Source organism: Dermochelys coriacea, chromosome 2 (assembly GCF_009764565.3).
Source record: "Dermochelys coriacea isolate rDerCor1 chromosome 2, rDerCor1.pri.v4, whole genome shotgun sequence".
Lineage (NCBI taxonomy): Eukaryota > Metazoa > Chordata > Testudines > Dermochelyidae > Dermochelys > Dermochelys coriacea.
Genome location: NC_050069.1, coordinates 179531710 through 179554669, shown reverse-complemented (window position 1 = coordinate 179554669; position 22960 = coordinate 179531710). Strand labels below are relative to the sequence as shown.

The window sequence follows — 22960 nt, the reverse complement described above, 5'->3', positions numbered from 1 at the left end:
TTCTAGATTCTGTATTAACAATTTACTGCTATCTTTTTACATGTCTGCTGGGGAGGAGAAAAAATATTTTCCTCTGCATACACTGTCTCTTTAAAACAGAACAGAGATCACATCTGAAGAAACCCACCTGGAAGATGATTTAGCAAGTGTAAGGAAACGAACGAGAATATTTGTTCTCTCTCTCTCTCTCTGTCTCACAGACACCCCCCACCTCCCATTCCCCTGAAGAATAATTCTGGGAAATCACTGACTATGTATGAAAAATTGAAAAGGAACACATATAGAGAAGCTCCTCAAAAATATATAGGTGGTTGTGTCAAAGGGGTTGTCTACCCAAGACTTTTTTGGGATCTCTCCCAGCATTGCAATAGTGCTGGTGAATCTTCACAGGTCAGCACTGGGAAAAATGGTGTAGTGAGTACAATGGTGTTCACTGGCATTTTATCTCCATGTCTTCTAGATATGCTCTGAGCAGGGTTAAGTCCATTGTTGCCCCTCTACCAAGCAAATATACCAACTCACAACTGTATATTATAGTTGTTATTATATGATTGGTCTTGCCGATATGGAGAAAGCAAAACAGAGTTTAGCCATATTGTAGTCATCACACTTAATAACTTGCACTCTTGTAGCACTTTCCATCCAAGAATTTCAATGAACTTTAATGCATTAAGCTTCAATGCCTATGTGAGGAAGGTATTATTCACAGCAGGGGAAACTGAAACCCAGGGAGATTAAGTGACTTGGTCACGCAAGAAGTGTGTGAAAGAGAGCCAGACATCAAATCCAGATCTCCTGAGGCCTTATCCTGTACTTTAACCCATAAGACCATCCTTCTTCTCCCACAATGCAGACACATACCTTCCTAAGACTGAAAGAGCAACTGAGATCAGAAAGAATGGATGATCCAGTCTCTCAAGAGGAATTTGTTCTCTAAGAAGAAGTAAGTTCCCCAAATCCTATGAAGACTCTTTAGACTATGTTGCTGATCTCAATCAGTGACAAAAGAAAAGGTAAAGTGAGAGTGGACTGTGTTTCATGCAGCCTGGTGTCCCTTTTGAACTGAGATATAGAAATCTTTGCCAATGACATCTAGAATTCTAGCTCCTGACATGTATCTGTGTAGAGCTAGTACAGTTTATCATCAACAAAAAGAGAGCAAATAATAGGTAAAAAATTCAAAAGCACCTAAAAGAATTAGGAATCCAATCCCATTAAATTTCATGATTGTTGGACTCCTAATTCATTTTAAGTACTTTTGAAAATTTAACCTGATATCTGCAGGAACTTTAACGTGATCCAGTTTGCCTCATTCACAAAAGCACCACTTCAAACTACTCTGACTAGATTCTGAAAAAACATTTTACCAACTGGAATGACCCTTCCTCATCTTTACCCTAAAGAAATAGGATTGAAAACTTATTCCTGTATATGGGCGTATATTGTCTAGAGGAATCCACAGGCTACTCTTCTAGCCAGTGGCTAAGAAGGATTGTCACTCAAGAACCAAGAGGAAGGGAAGCTGTTTAATGTCATTCCTTTTGTAGCAACTTGGGTAACCCTGGCTCATAGCAACTGGGATCGCCTTAATGAATCCCCACTCAGACACTGCAGTGATGAGTGATAAATAACAATATAAAATAGCCATGGAAGGCTACAGACTACCTGTGGAATCTGGGTTAGGTTGTAAGGACTGGCCAAAATCTTCCCACTTCTAGGCCCCAGGAACAGTGAACAGAAGGATGATCTTCTCGCCTTCTCCTGTTGCTGACTATTTCTATTTTAAATGTGCAACCATATTTATACATTCACATAGGGGGTTTATATTTAATAAAAATGAATGTATTTAGGTGGATGAAGTGATAAGAGAGAGACACTGGCAGGGCTTGGATTTCAAGGTGTGTGGTACCGACAAACATTTTAATTAAAGGTGGCACACTTTAGATGTAGATGTCTGCAAATTAAGGTTGCCTGAATCTTCCCATTAAAAGACACTCTTTTCAGTTGCTTTTATCTTTACCAAACTTAAACTGTTCTGACTCAAACTTTCTATGCCAGTTTTCTGCTTTAGTCTGATTTTTTTTTTAAATTTTAGCAACAATGATCCAGCCTTTTGTGAGAACTAGATTTCAGGACAATACATATTTTTGCCTATGTTAAATAATTTTTACTACTGTTTCTTTAAGAATCTCTAGCATTTCCATATTTGCAGCAGGGACTTGAAATTTGTGAAGAGGGTGGCCTTTGTGTCAGGGATGTGTTGTTTACTATTCCTGTGGAAAAAAAGCCCAAATTTGGCCAAAGATATGAGCCTCTGAAAAAATCTCACTTTGCACATGTCAGTAGTAATTTGTTTGAGTCTGGCAGCTCAAGTCAGCAGAAGCAGTTTGGGAGGGGGGATGGTTGCCAGAAGTGGGGGTGTACATGGAAACTGTGGAAGACAGGAAACAGTGGTGGGGACAGCAGAGGAGGAAAGGGACTAGAAGTAACGGGTGGTGGATAGGAATGGGGGGGGAAGGGGCAACATTTGGGTGCGTAGAGGCATGGATACGGGGGATGATTGGATTAAAAGGGAAGCGGGCAGAAGATGGAGGATGGGGGGTGATAGGAGTAGAAGGGAGAGGTGAAGATGGGGCGTGTTGGGCAGGAGGGAGGAGTCCTGGTCTAATGCTTAGTGCTAGCCTTGGACTTGGGAGAGCTGGGTTTAATTCTGTCTTCTGCCACAGGCTTTCTATGTACTTGAGTTCCCCATCTGTAAAATGGGGATAATAATACTTCCTTACCTTACAGCTTTGTTGTGAGGATAAATGCATTAGAGATTGTGAGGCACTCAGATACTGAGGTAACTTAGATGGTTGGGTGCAGGGGATGAAACAGAAGGGTCTCTAACCACTAGAGAATCCCACCATGTAGTTCCTAAAATTAAACCCAGGAATCCTGAGTTTAAGTATTTCTCTTCTTTCAGCAAATACCTGTGAAACCCATTGGCAAAACGTGTATATCATCCCCCTTTAGTGCCTGATCCACATTGAGGATACCAGCCTAGTAGTGATACTAGTTACTCTGTTAGTAGAAGTGACAGAGGTCTATGAATGGAACCTCTATTTTTGTTTCTGTTTTTTAAATTAGGACATTGTATAAAAAAAGACTACTTTAATAGACTATTAAGGTTGCAAAATCAAGCACTCAGAAGTTAGCAAATGCCAGACTTAATGTTGCCCAGGAAACCTTAATTTGGTCCCCTTATGTATATGTGTTATGATACAGTACTTAATTACATGATCACACACTTTTTCTTCCACAGGACTCCTGTTTCATTTTGAGTACAGGGTGGTTGGTGCTCTGGGTTTGAATCAGGTTTGTTTAATGAAGGAGGCTGTTTTATGTAGGACCCTGGACTCATTTGTTACAGAATTTGGAAGGTATCTGGTGGATGAGGGAGCATGTTGCAGGAAAGGGAAGGCTGGTCTCATGATAAAGGCAGTTGGGTGTCAACAGGGATAACTGGATTCTATCCCTACCTGCGCCTCAGAGTTCCTGGGCAAGTCACTTAAACTAAAATATTCACAGCTGGACACACATTATGTGCCCCTCCTTTTCTGGGTGGTCTCCTGGGTCCTGATTTGCAGAAGCTCTGAGTGTTCATGAATGCAACTGAAGTTGGTCGGAGCAGTGCTTTGAACATATCAAATGCTATAAATATGTGAAGTACAGTGGAAAATCAGGCAGTAGATGTCTCAAGTTGAGCACCCCAAATTAGTGGACACTTTTGACAATTTTGGCCATAATCCTTCTGTGCCGCAGTTCCCCCACAGTAAAATGGGGTTAATAACACCATTTAATCTCACAGGGCTGTTGTGAAAAGAAATTCATTAATGTTTAAGTACCCAGATACTACAGTGACCGCACCATAGAAATGCCCATGTTTGGATAGTTTGCATTAAATAAGGCTTGGGGCCACATCATGGATGTGGAGGATAAAGAGAAATAGTGAATAACTACTGATTCACTCGTGAGCTAGGGGTCCTATGCAAAAATAATATATGGTCTATCATAATATATGACTCTATCATAATACCAGGAAGAGGCAAGCGTATATTTCAAATCACCTGCGGGGATTTTACAGCTAATTGGCTGGGAAGGTGTTCATAAACAGGGGCTACCCCCCCGCTTCATTTATCAAAATTGTTAAGTCTGGGGTCAGGTCTACACTACCGCTTAAGACGATCTAACCTATGTTGCTTGGGGTGTGAAAAAGCAACCCCCATGAGCGACGCAAGTTACAGCAACCTATATGTTGTTCACACCAGCATTATGTCAGCAGGAGATGCTCTACCGCTGACATCACTTTCGCCTCTTGCAGAGGGGAGTAATTATGCCCACAGGAGAGCTCTCTCCCATTGGCACAGAGCGTCTTCACCAGACGCACTGTGGTGGCACAAGTGCATTGGAACATCTGCGCTGATGTAGTGCCTCTAGTGTAGACTAGCCCTCAGATCTTAGCGTTAGTCTAGGGCTTTTATAAAAAAATATGCCGTTCTTCCAGCCAACACTCATTTGCACAAACAGTTATACATACGCAATATTTTGCTGCCATAGGTGACTGTCTGCTCTCCAGAGATGCTTAAAGTTAAGCATGTGGGTGAGTGTCTGAAAAATCCCCTAACAAAATTTGTTTTGGCTCAACACAAAATAAAACCTAGTTTGATTTTTCTCACCAACATGAAAAACTGAAATATTTTCATTTCAGATTTAATGAAAGATTTTGTTCTCACCAAAGCATTTTCTGTTTGTTTGTGTTTCATTATGTTTTATTTTGGGGAGGGTTTTACCTTTTTGGTATTTTTTAAAATAAATCTGACTAAATTTCAAAAAGAAATGTTTCAAAATGAAAAGTCAAAATGTTTCTATTTGAAAATGTTGAAATGAAATTTCAACATTAAAAAAATCATTTTTTTCAGCGAAATATTGGTAAATTCAACCCAAATTTCAAATAGTTTTGGTCAAACTGAAATTGCATTTTTGGGGGAGAATAAACTATCTGTCAAAACAACTTTGACCTGCTCTAAAAGGTGTTGTGATGATTTCTAACAAAATGTGGTTCAAAACTGCAGTCCTATGATGCTGATGCTCTTCCTGTCATATTGCAGAAACCAGTCACAAGTTTCTGCTGTTGGTTCCAAGTTGAGAGGAAGGACAAGGGATCTGTCTGGCTTCATACACTTGGCTCAGAGTGCAGAGTGGGTTTTTGTACAGGCTGTCTATGGCTTTCTAGTACTGTGCGATCCCAGGTGGCACAATAATAAGTAGCAGTGTCCTCTTGGGTTAGTTGGTGTACTCTGAGATTAGAGGTGGATGTAGAAACATCTTGAACAGCTTCAAACTTTTTGCTATCAAAGCCTTCATCCATAATAACTGATCCTGATCCAATATACAGAATCCTCTTTGGAGCTGCCCCAGGGCTCTGTCGATACCAGTGTATATAAGCACTGTTAAAATTAAAACCTTCGCCAGAAATTTTACACCTCATACGTGCGCTTTTAGTGACCATTCTGGTGACAGACGATGGAGTTTGTATCAGAGTTATTTGCGAATATCCATCTAGAAAGAAAAAAGGAGAAATGATACTATAAACCTGAAGCTGAAGGAATCTGGAACGTGTCTGGTTGCTGAAGGAATGTGTACATGTGGAAAAGAACAGAATGGAAAAATGACTTACAAGACCATGTTGAAGTCACAATAAGAACCTGCAGCAGTAACATTCTCACTGGTGGAGTTGAGCTTGAAACAGAGGACTCTGAAGTAACCCCTCAGTCGGAGAGACAGGGAGAGAGGTGCATGTGGGGAGAGGAAATGAGTTGTTTAAGCCGTTTCCAATGATAGCTCTCCTGGCTGCAGATGTGTGGGGTAAGTTTTTAGAAGAGTCAAACTATGTATGTTCTCAGGTGGTCAGAAGCTAAAATCCCTGGAGGGTGGAGGGGCCTGAAGTCTCCTCTGTTTTCATAAACCAACTGGAGGGGTAAAAATGTTTGCAAATCATGGGTTGTGTACTCTAGATATTGCAGCCATATACTAAAGCAGAAGTGAAGGCAAGTACAGTAAAACTTGTGTAGTTGTTTGCATAGAATCCCATCTGATTTCCATCTGTCAGGGGCTTTATTTTTGGTTTGTTTTGCAGGCACAGGAAGCAGGGGCATGCACAGGAATTTAAATTTGACCACTTTTGGACAGGCATGTTGAAACAGTGACCGGGGTCAGGGAATGGAGTAGGGGCTGGGTTAGGGGCCAGGGCTGGGGATGGAGCAGTGCATGGCCAGAGCTGGGGCAGTGAACAGTGGTCAGCTGCCAGGACTGGAGTAGCGGCCAGGGCGGGGGCCGGAGCTAGAACAGAAATGCGTATTTTTTTAGAAGAATACTGGGGCTGGGAATGTGCCCCTGCTTTCCCCCACTTGTGCATGCTCCTGGGCACACGCATATTAGGAGAACATGTAAAGTGGTTATGAGCACGCTTCATTGCTCCTAATGGTGCCTGAATCTGTGCTCAATTGCTCACATGGGCTAGCACCGATGTCCATGCTGGCTGTGCCGGAGCACGCTCCCTCCCATTACAAATCTGAGTCTGTGTTTTCTCTCAGGTGTACACATAGTCACTGGGGTACAAACCGGGCATTGCCAGTTCAGTTGTGTACTATTGCTGCCCTCTACTGAGATATAACACATGCTCGTGTACCTTAATAACTGACCTTATCCTGTCTTCCAAAAAAGGCCATTTGTACACTTAAGTACTGGTATGTAATTTTGCTTCAAATGTGGAGGTAAAATGTTGACATAAGGTTTCATTTTAAAGATATAATATAAGCACATACCTATGAGATATTAAATAGCATATGTGATGGTGTGTATATCACACACTGGCAAAGAAGGAGTTAACCTGAGCCCCTGCCAGACAGCAATTAGTGCATCCAGTTGCATCTGGAGGGTGGGCCAGGCCTAATTTAGAATTATGCTCAGCTGGGTAGGACTAGGTGGGTGAATTAAGGATGAATGCTAGAGGGGAGGAGTAGGCTGTCTATAGTTGCTTGCTACAGGGTATTGAAACCCAGAGTAGAGGGCAGGCCTGCCTGGTTGCCCATATTTCCCTACTGGCTGTCAAGGAAGGTGGCGTGAAAGTTGCCTGAAATAAGTGGTATAAGGGTTATTGAGCCCCCAAGTTGGGCTGAAGATCTGTCATAAGTTTATTAGACTGTTTTGTGTTTCTGTAACCCTGGAAGAGATGAAAGTGACCTGGTGGAGGGCTAAACCACAGCAGGGCTGGAGTGACTGTTGGCAGGAGGCACCAGAGGAGAAGACTTTGCCAGCTGCATGGGGGCATTTTGATGGTGAGTTACCCTTTGACAATATATTTAATTTATTATCAATGTTAAGACATCTGTATACATTGCACTTTAGAGAATGTATAAGTTATTTTAATACGGAGGCCAGAGATCATCCGAAGAGTCACTGTTCTCTTTCTCAGACCTCGTGGAGGAAAACCAACATGAACTTCTTACCCTAATCTACAAAGAGGCGTTAGGAAGGGGGTTCTGGAGACTCAGTATAGAACCGATCAGGGCTGGTAGTAGAGGGGACTGCGGGGATGGATTTGGAGCTGGTAAGGGAACCTGTCCCTCCTGGGTAGGGTGGCTAATGCACAATGAATTCTTTTAATCTCTCAGTATTCTCCTAACCAACTCAAACCCACTCTCAAATCCTTACACCCTCTCTTATGAAACTCCAAATGCACAATAGCTTTCCTCCAAGAAACTCCTTTACCTGCTAATGAGTTACAAAAAAACTGTACAGGGACTGGGTAGCAGTTTCTCTATTTAAACAGCCTGTTTTGGAAAGTGTCATCTCTGGATCTACTTGACCTTTAATTCTGCTTGATTGCACTTGCACAAATTATTGGCTGGTGCTACTGGGCCACCAGACTGTGGTATGAGAGTCAGGATTTTCCTTCTCTGTATTCCTTCAGATATTCTTAAAAGCCCTTGATAGATACTATGATACCCTGATTAGTGTATATGTGCAAAGAACAAGGATGTTACCACAAATGCTCAGCTATGTGGCATAAACCCAGTCCTGCTAGCTGCTAAAGAAAACTCTTCCTCAGCCCAAGTGGAGGGGGCTGTGCTTTGGCAGCAGAAGGATCGGAAATGTATCCCTGCTGCTGCCAGGGAGTTCCAAGGCCACAGTGAGTAGCATTGCGACAATTTCAGTGGTCATGGATTTCTTTCTTTTTATTAAATGATGGAGTGGAACTTCCACTTGGCTCTGCCTGGAACATTTTCCAAATGTCAATTAGCCTCATCTGTCTACACTAAACTTTTTCCCCTAAAATTTCTCTGTTTCTACCCCTGGATCAGTTCCACTGGTGGAAGCAAGTATAGGAACACTGCTGTAGAAAGGTGCCTGTGGCTGCCAGCAGATTTATGTCTTTCAGGCTGTGTTGTCGCTGTACATTTACCTTGGCTCTTACCCTGGTTTTAGCCAAAACCCCTCTCTCCTCCTCTCACAAAACCCTTATGCCCAGGCTTATGTGTGTTTTTTGAACCTAGGCTTGCTTGCCTGGCTGGGAGTGTAGATTTACAGCCTGGGTTTTCCTCTAAGGTAGGACCAAACCTGCCTGCTTTGCAGTGGGGATGCAGCTGAATCCCAGGTTGTGGCGCTCAGGTTTGATAGTCCTCTAATGCCATCCCACAATTCCCCCCGGGCTGTATTTTCTGGCCTTCTACCTACAGTACTAACTTCCCATTCACCTCTACTGGTTTATATACCCAGTCAGCATTTAACCCCTCATTTCATCCAGCCTGCTCCACTTCTGCCCTGCTCAGCTCAGTCGAACAGCTTGAGAAGGTGCTGTCCCGGCATGTCCTCGCTGGTCAAAGCATCAGGGTTCTTGTTGCTCTCTGGAGTGAACACGGCAAAGAACGTGATTTTGGGAGGTGCACCTGAAACCAGCATCTGTGCGAGAGCATCTCCAAGAGGCTGGCAGAGGAGGGGATCCAGCAGATGGCTCTCCAATGTTGGGAGTGAATCAAAAATCTTCAGGGTGCCTATCGCAAGGCGAAGGATGCCAAGCAAAAGTCTGGCAGTGGCCCATCTACCTGCCCTTACTCCAAGGAGATTAACTGGGTGTTCACCACCACCCTTAGTATGGATCCTTCCCTTCTTGCATGACAGGTTTTTAGAGCTGGGACAGTGTGAGTTCTAGACTGGTGCAGAGGGGATGAGGACAGCACCACAGGGTTCTCTGGTGGCAGAGGAGCAGGAACAGAGCCCAGACCTGGACTAGACCCTGGAACAGACTCTGTGGCCAGCTGGGCTGGGGAATGTCCTAGGCCTATGTTCTGAGGATCTGTTTGGGTCCAGGGAATATGCTGGAGAGGAAGCACCAATGGGAGCCAGAGCTGCAGCTGGGAAGTGGCCACTGCTGTCACTTTTGTTGTTAGTGTGGGGGAAAATTGTAGCAGAAGTGGGACAGATTTCTTGGTTACAACCAATAAAAGAGTCTTACGGAGGATATTTATGTGCTATAGGGTGGCCTTAGCTTCAGCTGTGGGTGGAAGCCATGCCAGTTCCCTGGTCTTCCCCCCCTCCCCTTCCTCCAACTTCCCCATCATGTGTGATCCAATTCGGGGGTGGAATCTAAATGTACAACTATTGATTTATTCTAGAAACTGTTGCATTGATAGTGGGAGGGAATCTGATCTGGGACTACGGCTTAGCAAGCTTAAGTACATGTTTCCACATATTCTTCTTTCAAAAGCTGTCACACTGTAATACAGTTATTCCAATACTTGTAATACAGCACTATGGAAAGAAGACTGCATTATAATATAGCCCAGTGGCTGTACCATGTGTCAACGTCCCCTGGTGATAATGGCATTGTGGTTTTGTGCATGCATGGCACAACGTCTGGGGGGTTGGGGGATGTGTGGAGGCACTTCCATTGTCAGCAAGTTTCTGCACCTAGTTCAGAAGCCTGGTAATGTTTGTCTGAATTTTTTTTCCCACTCGTAGTTTAGGATTTTTCTCCTCTATTAAAAAATCCTTAGGCTTAAAGACAGTCAGGGATATTCCTGGATAAGGCAAACGTCCAGCAATCACCCCAGGGGTGCTGGAACAATTTGTATATAGTCAGGGTGCTGAGAGCCATTGAACCAAACTGTAAAGCCTGCACATAATGGAAACCACTTCAAGACAGGGGGTGCAGCAGCATCCTTAGTTCCAGCACCTATGACCACTTTGGTAGCTTATTAGCTCTCTCCATTCATTGATTTGCTATTCAGTCAGCAGAGGGCAAAATGTCATCATCTTGATAAATGGCTGTCTATCACAGGCCTGGAAAATTGCTTTCTCTTCCAATCAGGGTCTAAGTTGAGAGGAAGGATGAGGTCTGTGTCTAGTTTCATATACTTGGCTCAGAGTGGGTTTTTGTACAGGCTGTCTATGGCTTTCTAACACTGTGTGATCCCAATAGGCACAACAATAGGTAGCTCCATCGTTAGGAGCTATTTCATTTACTACTAGGGTAGAGATGGGCTGGTCCAGTTTCTTATCTCATTTAAACTTGTTCTTATCAGAGTCTTTGTTAAAGACAGGTTCATCAGATGAGATGTACAGAATCTGCTCTGGAGCTTCACCAGGTCTGTGTCGATACCAGTGTATAACAGTGCTCCTGAAGTTCTGAATGCCAGAAGCCTCACAGTCTATACGTGCAGTTTTATTCTCTGCCCTGTTAACAGACACCTGAGCTTGTCTCAGAGATGTATTTGTGCACATCCGTCTAGAAAGAGAGCAAGAAAAGAACTAGAAATTAATGTAAATCTCGGGCATGGTGAATTGTGACTCGGTAATCTACAACTGTGCAGAAAAGGGAGAAAGAAACTTGCAAGACAAAACCAAAGCCAGGATAACAACCTGAAGTAGTAACATTTTACAGGTTTTTCTTGGTGCTGCATCTATCAGAAATGTGACTGTTGGGATGGATAGAGTGGTGCATTTGGGGACAGGAAGTGACTCATTTAGTTAACACAGGATGAGGTTTTGCTGGCTGCATATGCTAATTTAAGATAAGTAGAGTTATGGCTAAAACTCATCCAAAGTTACTCTTATCAAAGAGCATTGTCTGACATGAAGCAAGCTCTTCTGTTATCTTTAGAACAGAGTAGATTGCATCATGGAAGTCTGGGTAATGAAGGATTGGTCTTTGAATTATTTATTTATATTTAATTATTTATATTACAGTGTTTTCCAGAGGCCTCTGTCTGGATAGTCCCCATTGTGTGAGGTACCACACATAGCAATATACAGAGTGACAGTCCCAAAGATTTTCATTCTAAAAGGGTATTTGCACCAGCAGAGAATTTTTGGTAATTCATGTTTAAATATACCATATCCCCCACCCTCCACAACTAGAGTCGTCATTTGCCAGCAGATTTCTTGTAGGAGTCACAGCAGAAGTGGGTCTTGAGTGGAATTTGAAGGAGAAGAGGCTACTGGTTTAGGGATTCGGGTGGGTGGGTGGGTGTGGAGTATTCCACACAAGTGGTGGAAGAAAGCACCAAGATGTTTGTGGGCGGGGATGCAAACTTTGCTTCTTTGATTGTACTGTGCCCTGTGCAGTGTGGACCAGATCTGTGACTGGGGATCCTAGCTATGACTGTAACTAATACAAAGATGAATGGACTGGCAGAGCCATGTCAATATCACGGTGAAGACTAATTTTCTTGGGGGTTATTTTTCTTTCCCTGTTGAAGATGGGAGGTGCTGCCCTGATGGTTGTTGTTGCCAGTACAGCACTCAGAACCCTTGTGAAGATATTAAGCGCTTCCCAGGATCCTGCTCTCACTGAGTTTCCTGGATGTGAAGTAGTGGAATATCGCTTCCTACTTCAGTGTGAGACTATCCCTCTGTTCTATAAATAGAGTGATGTACAGTGGCTGATATAGCGGTATGCTAATGCCCTCTACTGATATACAATTGCAGATCCATCCTATATTTGCAGTCAATTTTGTCCTAGTTCTGAAAAAGGGCCAACTTTACACTGATTTTTTTGTTGAATTAATTTACAAGTAACCTCATGTTTTCTTAAACACTTCTTTGTTTCCTTGTGATGAGCTAATCCAATCCATGATGTCTCTTCTATATTGTAGCTCCATTAGTTTTCTTATGTCTTTCTAGCATCATTCAATAAGCGATGCTTCCACTTCTGCCCTTCTTTCAAGTATCGTCTGCAATCACATGCTTTCCCCATGGGTTCTGAAGAACCTGACTCCATTTATTCTCCTTGCTCTTGTAACCCACCTTAGACTATAAAATCTTTGGAGCAGAGACTCTTATTCTGTGACATTCCCTGATCATTCATTCTAAGATGGAAATTCTACAGCATAATATCAGTTCAAACAGAGTGTGGCCTGCTGTCACCCCATGTGTTTTCTGCTGAACTGGCTACAGAGCCTAAAGATAGGCTGGTCCTTCAGAACAGAACTCTGTGGTTTTTATAAAGTTGAACAATAAGCTCTTTGTGGTTCAGGGCTAATTAAACAGCAGAAAAGCAACCAAAATAAACTTACTCTGGTTTCCGTTGGAGTAATATCAAAATGTAAAGTGGCCAGGCTGGTTTGCAGTGCCATTAGGTGATTTGTGGTCTGATCCAAAGCCCATTGAAGTCAATGGAAAGACACTTAGGGCTTGACCCAATGGCCACTGAGATCCACAACTGGAATTTCTAGACAATAACATGAGGCTCTGTACCTGGGGAGGATACTATGCAGGATGAGCCCCAGTTACTGGGGAGTTATAAGGAGGTACATTATTGCACCTGCACACTGGGTCCAGCGCTCCGGTTTTACTTTCACTTGCTTCCTGTTTCAGGAGATGAATGATGTCTGGATTGGGAGACTGTAGTGTCAGGCAGTTATGGGGGTGAAAGCCTGTCCTCATTTCCTTCTCTAGATCCCGATTTTTCACCCAAGTGTTCTACTCCTCTAGACTGATGACAAATATCCACCCACTCAGCCCCCACAGACAACTACTGACTGTCGGATTCACCTAATATTCAGTGGAAAGATGGTGGGTTTTTTGTTTTTTGTTTTTTGTTTTTTTTTTTTTTGCCGGGCAAGGGGCAGCTAAACACACAACTCCCATTGACTTGTAATGAGATTGGGTGTCTAACTCCCCTGTGTGCCCTATGTGACCTCCTGTTCTGCTAGACCTGACCTGTTAGTAATGTATTTGGAAAATATCCTCTAAATCAGCAGTTACTGTTCATATCTCGCTGCAGAAGCCAATGAAGGCTGTGGCTCAGAAAGCATTGTGGGTTTATGTACACACTGTCTGTCTACAGTTTTCTAACACTGTGTGGTCCCAATAATAAGTTGCAGTGTCCTTGGAGGTCATTTTGTTTATGGCCACTCTAAGTGTACACTGACCAAACTTCTTTTCAGCATTAAACTTTCCTTTCTCCACTTCTCCGTCTGAGACAGATACTACTGAGATGAACAGAATCGGGTCTGGAACTGCACCGAGTCTCTGCCTACACCAGTGTATAGGAGCCTTGCCAAAATCCTCAGATAGAGAAACATGGCAGTCAATTCATAAGGTTTTACTTCCTTCCCTGGTGATGGACAGCTGAGATTGGGTCAGATGCAGTTGTGAGGAGCCATCTGTGGAGAAACAATGAAAAAATATCAAAAACTGAAATAATGTGAAGATTCTCCAGCTGCTGCTGTCATGTGCCAATGTATGCAGAGGGCATTGTGAGTATGGTGACCAGATTTCCTGACTTTTTTTTTTTTTTTTTTTCAGGGACAGTCCTGATATTCAGGGTGTTGCCTTATATAGGTTCCTATTACCACCCCCCCCCCCGACCCCCGTCCCAATTTTTCACACTTGCTATCTTGTCACCCAAAGTGCAAGCAACACACTTACTTACAGGAGCAAACCGTAGCTAGAACAAAAGTGTTTAACAGCAACATTCTTGCTGCCCTTGTTAGAACTCCAGCCAGGGAATGTAAATGATGGTCTTGAATGGAGAGAGATGTGTACATGGGGAGAGGAAATTGCTCATTTAGGTAACCTCCAGTTAAGTGGTACTAGCTGTAGAAGATTTATTGCAAGGTTAGGTAGAGTTACTGCTGCTCAGTATAACAACTTTGACCTTGAGCGAGTGTCAACCCTAGCACTGGAGTCAAATAGATTCCCTGGGTGTGTTTCAGGATCAGTGTTCATGATGATTATTATTACAGTTGTTAGTTACTTGTATTACTGTAGCAACTTGAGATACTATACTGGATCTGGGCCCCGGGGTGAAAACAAAGAGGCAAAGTCCTGCCTCACACTGCTGACAGCCTGAAAAAAGGTGTGACCTCTCAAGCTTGTAGGAAAGGGAAACATCAAAACCCCTTTATTTTTAATTTTTACCATGTCATGTTTATGCACAAGTTTTTGTTTTCTCCTTGCTCACCCCTAAAGCTCAGTCATTGTGGGTTAGCAGATTTCTTATATATCCTGTGGAATAGAAATCTTGCAGAGGAGAAGGTAGTGATGTTCCATATGAGACGAGGGACCTGTTCCATGAGTATGTGACTATATGGAAGAAAGCACGAATGAATTTGTTGGAGAATTGAATAGGTAGCTGGTGGACAAAGGGATGGGGGGAGGGGAGAGACAAGAACTGCTGACAGTGCAGTTAAAACTGTAGTTGTCTTTCTGTCATTCCCTTATCACTTGCCCAGGGAAACTGATGAGCCTTTCCTGATGGAGAGAATAAGTCAGTGCCCTCAGATCGCATGGAAACCAGTGGAATTTGATGGTGTTCACAATGTTTCCGGGGACATTGATCATCTGGCAGAATAGAGCTGTTGTGATTTTTTTCAGTCTTTTTAATTCTTCAGATTTTCTCCTACTTAATTGTGATACTTGGCCATTTTACATCTCACAAATCATAACAGTGCTAATGCGCTCTACTGAAATAGATGGCCTTGTTCATGTACACTTGGTTTCACCCTGGCTCTGAAAAAGGGCCAATTTATACCTGAAGGTGTCGCACAATTGATTTACAAGCAACTTTTCTTTTTTTCAATATTTGCTTTTATTGTCTTGCAGTGAGGACTAATCCACTGCAGAGAACTCTACTTGAACTAGAGAAGGACTCTGTTCAGCTCTCATTTAGTGATCAAAGGGCCACCAAGAAACTGATCTGTATATTTTTAAAAGCCATTTTTGTGAACCGACAATTCATTTTTCTATTAAACACAGAATAAAATGGCATGATCCCCCACAAAGGAATTCATTCAGCTGTATAGGGCCTATGTCACATGACCGAGCAAATCTGGAACCATCCACTAAGGGCACTGTGTGTGCGCACGCACATGCACACCTTCACAGCCTGCAGTTCATTAGAGCATATGACAATTCCTTTTAACGTTCTACACTATAGCACTACTAATTTACATTTATACCCTGATCCAGTCTGTCATGTTTTCACCATCTCCACTCCTTCTAAGTTCTATCAAAATGCACTCTTCCCGCAGGCCTTCAAAACCTAATTCCTCTTGGTGCGCTTTTTTTTTTTAAAGGGGATGTCACATCAGTGCAGTCATTGTTTTCCTTCCTTCATTATCCATCCAAGCATTAATCCAGATTACTCTAAACAGAGAGGAGTTACTAGAGAATCAGCTCCATGGGATTTGATCATCTATTTGCTCATAAGGTGTATTCATACGTATAGCTAGATAGAAATATCTGCTCCAGGAGAGTGTAACTTCGTATCTAACAAACTGGTATCACAGACTAAATATAAAACCATTCTTTAGAACTGAATTTTATGGCTTTATGAGCAGGCATCTGCTGGACTAACAAGCTCTTCGCTGGTAAAATGCCAATTAAATAGCTTGAATCTTTTTCCTGTTTCTACTCTAGCAGTGTTACAACACATTTTACATTAGCAGTCTAGTTTCCAGTGCACTTGAGTAACTAACTGCACAAAGATTACTGGAATATAGAGGCAGTATTAAAATGAGTTTATGGACCAGGTGATAGGCTTACTGATCCTCCATACTGTCAGTAACCAGGAGATTTTTCATTAGATCTGCATATTGGGTTGAACATCCTGGATTGACTTTCCTGTCCTTCCTGTTTCAAGGAATATCCAGTCTTGACTAATTCAATCATAGTGTCAGCTCCCTTATGCAAACTGGTAAATGTGCACCTGTATCAAACCTTAGTCACCCACAGAGAGCAACTGAAAATTTAGCTGCCCTGACTATATATTTAGCTGCCCTGCACAACTACTTGGTCTTGTTGTTTGGCAGAGACAGGTGGGATCTTACTGTTTGCAAACCTTGTGAGAACAACAGTTCTGTTGGTTTTTATCTCCTGTTGCAGAAACCAGTAAGGTGTTTCTATGTCTGGCTCCATCATGAGGGGCAGGATTAGGAGCTAGCTGTGGTTTCATACATTTGAATTCTCAACAACAATCTTTCAAAGTAGGGTTTTTGTACAGAATGTGAATGGTTTAGTAACACTGTGTGATCCCAAGCGGCACGGTAATAAGTAGCCACATCACTCTTGGTTCTTTTCTTTACTGTCAGAACACAGATCGACTTGGAGAGCTGCTTCTCTGCCTCAAACTTTCCCTTCTCAGAATCCTGATCAAAGACTGATTTTCCTGATGAGAAATAGTGAATCCGTTCCAGAGCTGAACCTGGTCTCTGTCGATACCAGTGTATATAAGCAGTACTAAGGGCTATGCCAGAAACATGACAGTCAATTTGGGCAGTTCTGTCTTCTGACCTGGTGATGGATAGTTGAGATTGTACCAGTACTTGGGCCTCTCCATCTGCAGAGAAAAGACAAATACCATTTAATCTGAAATTGAATGAACATGGAGGATCTCCAATCATTGCTCAATAATGTGCCTGCGTGTAGAAGCCTAGGTTGGAAAAAAGCAACTTACAAGACCAGACTACTGAAGCAACAAGAAAAACTTCCATTAGAAACATTCTCACTAAGTTATGCTGAACCTGCTACTGAGAAACAAAGGAATATGAATTCTAATCTCTGAAAAAGGGAGGGGTCACTTAAGTAGAAGAAGTGACTGATAGACAAATCGTCACTGGATATTTCTCATCTGCAGATGAGCTATTTCAAGGCAATATAGATTTGCATTTGCCTTGTATAAAAGTTCATAAGGCTGCACCTTGAGATATGAACATCTCCCAACCTTCCCTCATGCTATCCAGCAACTCTTCTGACTGCCTTGTTCAGAACTTTTTCAAGAAGAGTATGAGATCTGTGGGTGGGTGGTAAACAATGATTACAGGTTATGGCTCTCTGCACTCCCTTATTTTTTTTCCCCCTACATAAACCTCAGCAGATTTGATCAAGGAATAATGCTCTCAGCATGAAAAAGCCAACTAATAGAACTCTTCCAAGCAGTGATAAAAATATATCACTAAGGGTCTGATGCAAAGTCCATTGAGGTCAATGGGAAGTTCCTCCATTGATCTCAATGAGTTTTGGATTAGACCCCAATTCCCAGGGAGAACTTACTCAGGAATTTTTCATCCTGTCTTAACTGGGAGTCCCACCAAGTTTGTAGATATGAAAGAATTGTTGTCTAGGGAAAAAAATCTTTTACTAAAATCTGGCTCTTCTCATGCAAACTCAGAGTTGCCTCAAGGATTAACTCCCCCCCCCACACCTAAATCAATAGATTCCTATTGTTTCATATGCTGTTTGTGAATTCTGTTGCTATAGATACCCTGTCTGTGTTTCCCTTTGGGTATCTATTAGTGTCTATTCCCCAACTCTACAAGAGTATGTAACTTTTAGTGGGTGACCTTCATCTCTGTGCAGAGAGCCCGAACAAGGTCCTTACACTGTTTTAACCCCACTTAAGCCCCATTTTGAGGGTTATAGTGAGAAGTAAGTGCAGTATAAGCCTCATCCTTGCCCCTCTACAAAAGGCTGAATTTAACCCATTAAACTTTACAATAAACTATTGCAAGAACTCCTTAAAATCTGGAACATTTTGAATATAGCAACTAATATACCATAGTTCAAAAGCATAGTGACTAAGTATATAGATGGAGTGCTACCTCTTATAGGCTTTCTTTGAACAGATCTAGCGGGGGGGGGGGGGAAAGGGAGTCGGGGCCAGATCCCTAAAGGTATTTAGGAGCCTGAACTTGGTCAACTGGAGAAACTTGGTCTGAATTCCATGGATTTAAAAATCAGTTTGTACCCAGGCAGCGATTTTTCTAATCATGAGACCAGGAATGAGCTCACAGAGGGCTGTACTGGATGTGGATGAGTGTGGACGTTTAAATGAGACTGAAAGCCTCCCAGTGGAATTCTTGAGGATGATGAGAATTGTCTGAGCCCTGCCTCGTTAACTAAGGGTTAATTTACCTCTGACTCTTATGGGGATGTACAGGGAAGAGGAAGGTTTTGAGTAAGTTGACTCATATTAATAGTCTCATTGATTCAACTCGGTTTATTCAGGAGAGATGGTTGTTTTCAAAATTGACTCCTCAGGTAGTCTCATAATCTTCCACTAGCTCAGTTATATTGAAACAAGAAAATTCAATGAGAGTAATTCATTTGCTGTGCACTTATTTTCATACACATTTATATCCCATTAAATGGCCTTTGTGATAAAATCCATAGAGTTCTCCGGTTTTAATTTTACCGTTTTAGTTTATATGGAAACATGCAGTTCTAGGATGGAAACACTGTAATGACTGCTATAAATATACAATATTCCTGATCAAGTAATCTTGCCTCTGAAGAATCAACATCAGCCCTCTTCTTGGCATCTGGGGAGAGCTCCTTTACAGAAGTTGTAGTTCCACTGCAAAAGGGTGAGTGAAAGTCTCCAGGGAGTGTGTTGTGGATGTCTGGGGGCCTGATCCAAAGCTCATTGAAGTGGCTGGGAGTTCTTTCACTGGGCTCTGGATGAAACTTGAAAAGGCCTGTCCTGTAAGGTGCAGAGCACCTTCATCTCCCATTACAGGCAACAGCAACTCACAAGGCCAGGGCCTTATGGCTTTAAACCCCACCAACAGTAAAAGGAATGGGATTTTCATAATGCTGAAATGTGGGGAAAGATTCTTTTGAGTGTACTTGGGTTTTTTGTTGTTTACAAAAAAGCTCATGACAATAATGGTGAAGTAACTGGAATCCAAACCTGCTAGATGTTTTAAATAGTAATTTGCTGGTTTCCTGTCTTGATGGTGAAGCAGCTGAAAAGCGACACATCCTGTTTTGTTAAAAGGATGTTTGTGATATGAGGTCGGGGGGGTGGGAGGGGGATGAAATTTGCTGTATAAACTTTTTATTTTCAAGACACCTTGTAGCTTCACAAAATAAGGTGTTAATGGTTCAATATTAATTCAGTAAAATCTTGTCACTGTATCATTTTCTCCCTTCACCATTTGCTCCATGTTACAGAAAGGAGCACATTCTGAAAAAGGTAGACTTGAGAAACCTCAGCTGCTAATGCTCAGGTCCATGTTCCAGATCTTGATCCAGCCGTTTGAAAATTCTGGGTTTTTTGGGGGGAACACAGTGGGATAACTTTGCATTGAGGACTGGGTCATAACTTTTTAAAATATACATTATATAATTTCCGGTACAATGATCAAGAGACTAGAAGGAAAACAGTCACCCAATTCAAGTATAAAATCTTATTATGACTTGATTGAATTCTGTACCTAAGTCTGAGAACTACTAAAAATAAAGTGAACACTTTGCTCATACAGAGCTTATTCTTTTAAAGTGCTAAGTGACCCTGGAAGTGCTGAGGTCTCACCTCTCATTAGTGCCTACAGATAATGATGAGAGCACCCACTACCTTTTGGAAATAGCTCAGTATCTTGCAGGATAGAGCACCTTTCCTTTGGATATTTGAAAGCGCTTTAATCAATCTTCAATGCAGGGAAAAAAAGAAATGCCAAACATCTTCTTCCTTACTGATGCAGAGGATGGTGTAAAGAATACACTTTGCATAGGATTCAAAACTGGGTTGAGTTGCGCACACACCAGTGAGGACCGAGGAAAATATGAAAAACTTAGAATATCAGGAAAACTTACTGATCTTGAACTCAATCAAGCATGGATTCATCTCTCAAAGGAGATGATGGAAGCCTCATTTTGGAGACCTTTAAAACTAGACTCGACAAAACACTAGAAAATACTTTGTAGGAAATATTTCTGCATTGGCAGGAAGATGGACTGGATGATGTAATAGGTATTTTCCATTTTGAACCTCTCTGATTTTATGAACTTTAACTACATGTTAATGATCTTTTTGGAAATAAATATGTAAGTACCACACTTCTGTAAATGTCCCATGGTCATGATTTGTTGTGGACCAAATGGTTTCCTTAACATACATGCCAAGAACTTGAATGGATATTAATCTATATTAGACTTTCTGAACAGCGTCTGTAAGTGACAGGCACATGTATGACTCTCTAAATTATATGTGAGTGAGTACCATACATATTCCATTGATATTAACAGGAGCCCCACACATCCAGCAATAAAATAACCAGTTTCATTTGCTTATTTGCAATGATGATGATTAAAAGTTCTCAGTCAAAGCTGGCTGATGGTGAAATGCGCTATCAGAGGACATAAGTGTGAGCCAAAAACCTATCCATGCTCAGGACAGGCTGGAACTCCTGGAACCTAGGATACGGTATTCCATTTCCACTCTGCTGTAATGGACATGGCTAGAGGGAGGTACTGCATTACTGTGATCCCTAACTCCCACAATGGCTCCTTAGGGCCATTCCTAGCAGGGCACAACTAAATGCGCTAAGGTGTAGTGGGAGCAAAACAAGCCACTAGCTGACCCAGGTATTATAGAGGCACAGAGATGGCATCCAGCCACATTTGTCACCAAGCTCAGTCTTGCACCAAGTGCAGTGCAGATGAATGAGGATTGGCCCTTTTCTATGGGAAGGAAGCTCCCCACGATTTCCTGTGCCCTTCTCACATTTACAATGAAGAGCTTGTAAACTATAAATTTTGCTGCTGTTTTTTTGACTTAACTCCTCGAGCATGGCACACGTGCACTCAGAGGAGCCAAGTTGGTTTATTTTCTGTTTGGCCACTGAAACTGAGTAGAAAACTCCTGCATTCTGTGCACACTACAGCTCCAGCCATGGATATGTGCTGAAAATTCCCAGTGGAGATGCAAACTGTTCATTTGTTCCAACCTAGAAAATGTCTTCCCCCGCCCTTACCTTTCCTATTCACTTTACTCCCCTGGCCTGTCCCCACCCTATTCTCTCTCACTCCCCAGTGTCTCTGGTCACCCATTGCTTTGTGAAGTCAAAGTGGTAGTGACTGTTCGATCACTTGTTCTGCCTTTTAGAGGTGGAGCCACTACTGGTAGGCAGTCACTGGATGTCAGCTTTGCCTAGTGGGTGGCGCAAACTCCCACTTCCCTGGCTCAGGCAAATCCCTACACAACTTGGGCTGGCCGAACGGGGGTTCATACTGGCCGTGGTTTGTGGGACTGAGGCTATGCCTGTTGTGTAGGCTGGTGTGCCTGGGCCGGGGGCAGGGCTCAGCCTGCTCTGCTGCAGCAGTAATATGAGAGTTGACCCCCCCACCCCCCGAGCTGTGGTGGTTTTTGTGCAGGAAGCTTGTGGCACAGTAATAGCGGCCGCTATTTGTCTCTTCCAGCTTGTGCACCAACAAGTTAGAGATGTTTTGTGTCCTATAGGCTGAGAATTTCTCCTTGGGGAAGGCTGCCTCTCGCTTTAACTGCAACCCAGAGAGAGTGAGGTACAGCAGCCTGTGTGGGGCCTCTCCAGCTGGGGCTCGGTACCAGTGGATGTAGGTAGAGTCCGATCTACCAATCACCTGGCAAGTGAATTTGGCAGAGCTGCCTTGAAGCGGCTGCTTTGTGACTGAGATTTGCTCCTGTTCCAGATGAATGGCCCACAGAACAGCTGGAAGGCAAAAAGAGAGAAAGCAATCATGAGGAGACAGCACCTAGACACATTTCCCTCTTCAGAGAGCAGTAACATGTACATGGCCTTGCAACCTGCAAGTTCTTGAGGAAGGTACATGGGCTTAATTTCACTTTACACCTGGGCAAAGATGGTGTGAACAATTACACAAGGTACAGGGCAGTGAAGAATTCAACTCTTTATCTGTGAAGAACCATCCAGGATTATGGATCCTGATTTCAGTACACCAGTTTTATTTCAGTGCAATGCTACCAGTTTCATTGGGATTGCACCAGCATCAAGTTGTTACATTGGACTTGAGATTCAGGCTCATGTGGTGTGTGTTTTTTGTTAACAATAAATACAGAACATGTGTCCAGTAAACTTACCAGGGAAGAAGCAAGCAAAGAGGGCTTCCAGACATACCACCCTGTCTCCTTAAATTATCACACCTTTTCAGGAAGGAAAGTTAAGTAAATGGTGTTCAATTTTGCCAAAGAAAAATACTGTTACCCAATCCTGACTGAAGAAAGCAATAAATGAGGATATTGCTGCCATTCTTACGGTACTGACTGGTTTCCTGTTGGGTTGGGGGTGGGAGGAAAAGTGTGTGCGTTAGTGTGTGTGTGAGAGAGAGAGAGAGAGAGAGAGAGAGAGCGCCAATAGCCTTTTTAGGTCCAGATCCTAATTCAGTGATTAGGACGACTTCAATGGAAGTTAGGAGACTTAATACCTCTGAGAATTTCAGCCTTCGTGCATTCTCCTTCCGTGAAAGGGAAGATCCACGTAGCGAATTGTAGTGCACTTTCCCACCCTAAATGCTCTGTGGTTAAGGCACTAAACTAGGATACGGGAAGTCTTAACTCAATACACAGCAATGCCACAAATACCATGCGTGACCATAGGCAAGTAACCGAGAGCCTCATTTTCAGAGGTGCAGAGTA

General features: G+C 42.7%; 1 protein-coding gene and 1 long non-coding RNA gene across 2 annotated transcripts in view; one reads left to right on the top strand and one right to left on the bottom strand.

Moving 5' to 3' along the window:
• The window catches only part of LOC119850665, a 71917-nt gene that overhangs the window by 36672 nt on the left and 12285 nt on the right, over positions 1–22960 (bottom strand). The gene's annotated exons all lie outside the window — the stretch shown is intronic.
• Positions 18136–19988, top strand: LOC122458895. Its single transcript, XR_006279206.1, has 2 exons — positions 18136–18911; positions 19501–19988. It is a non-coding gene; the product is annotated as an uncharacterized LOC122458895 (long non-coding RNA).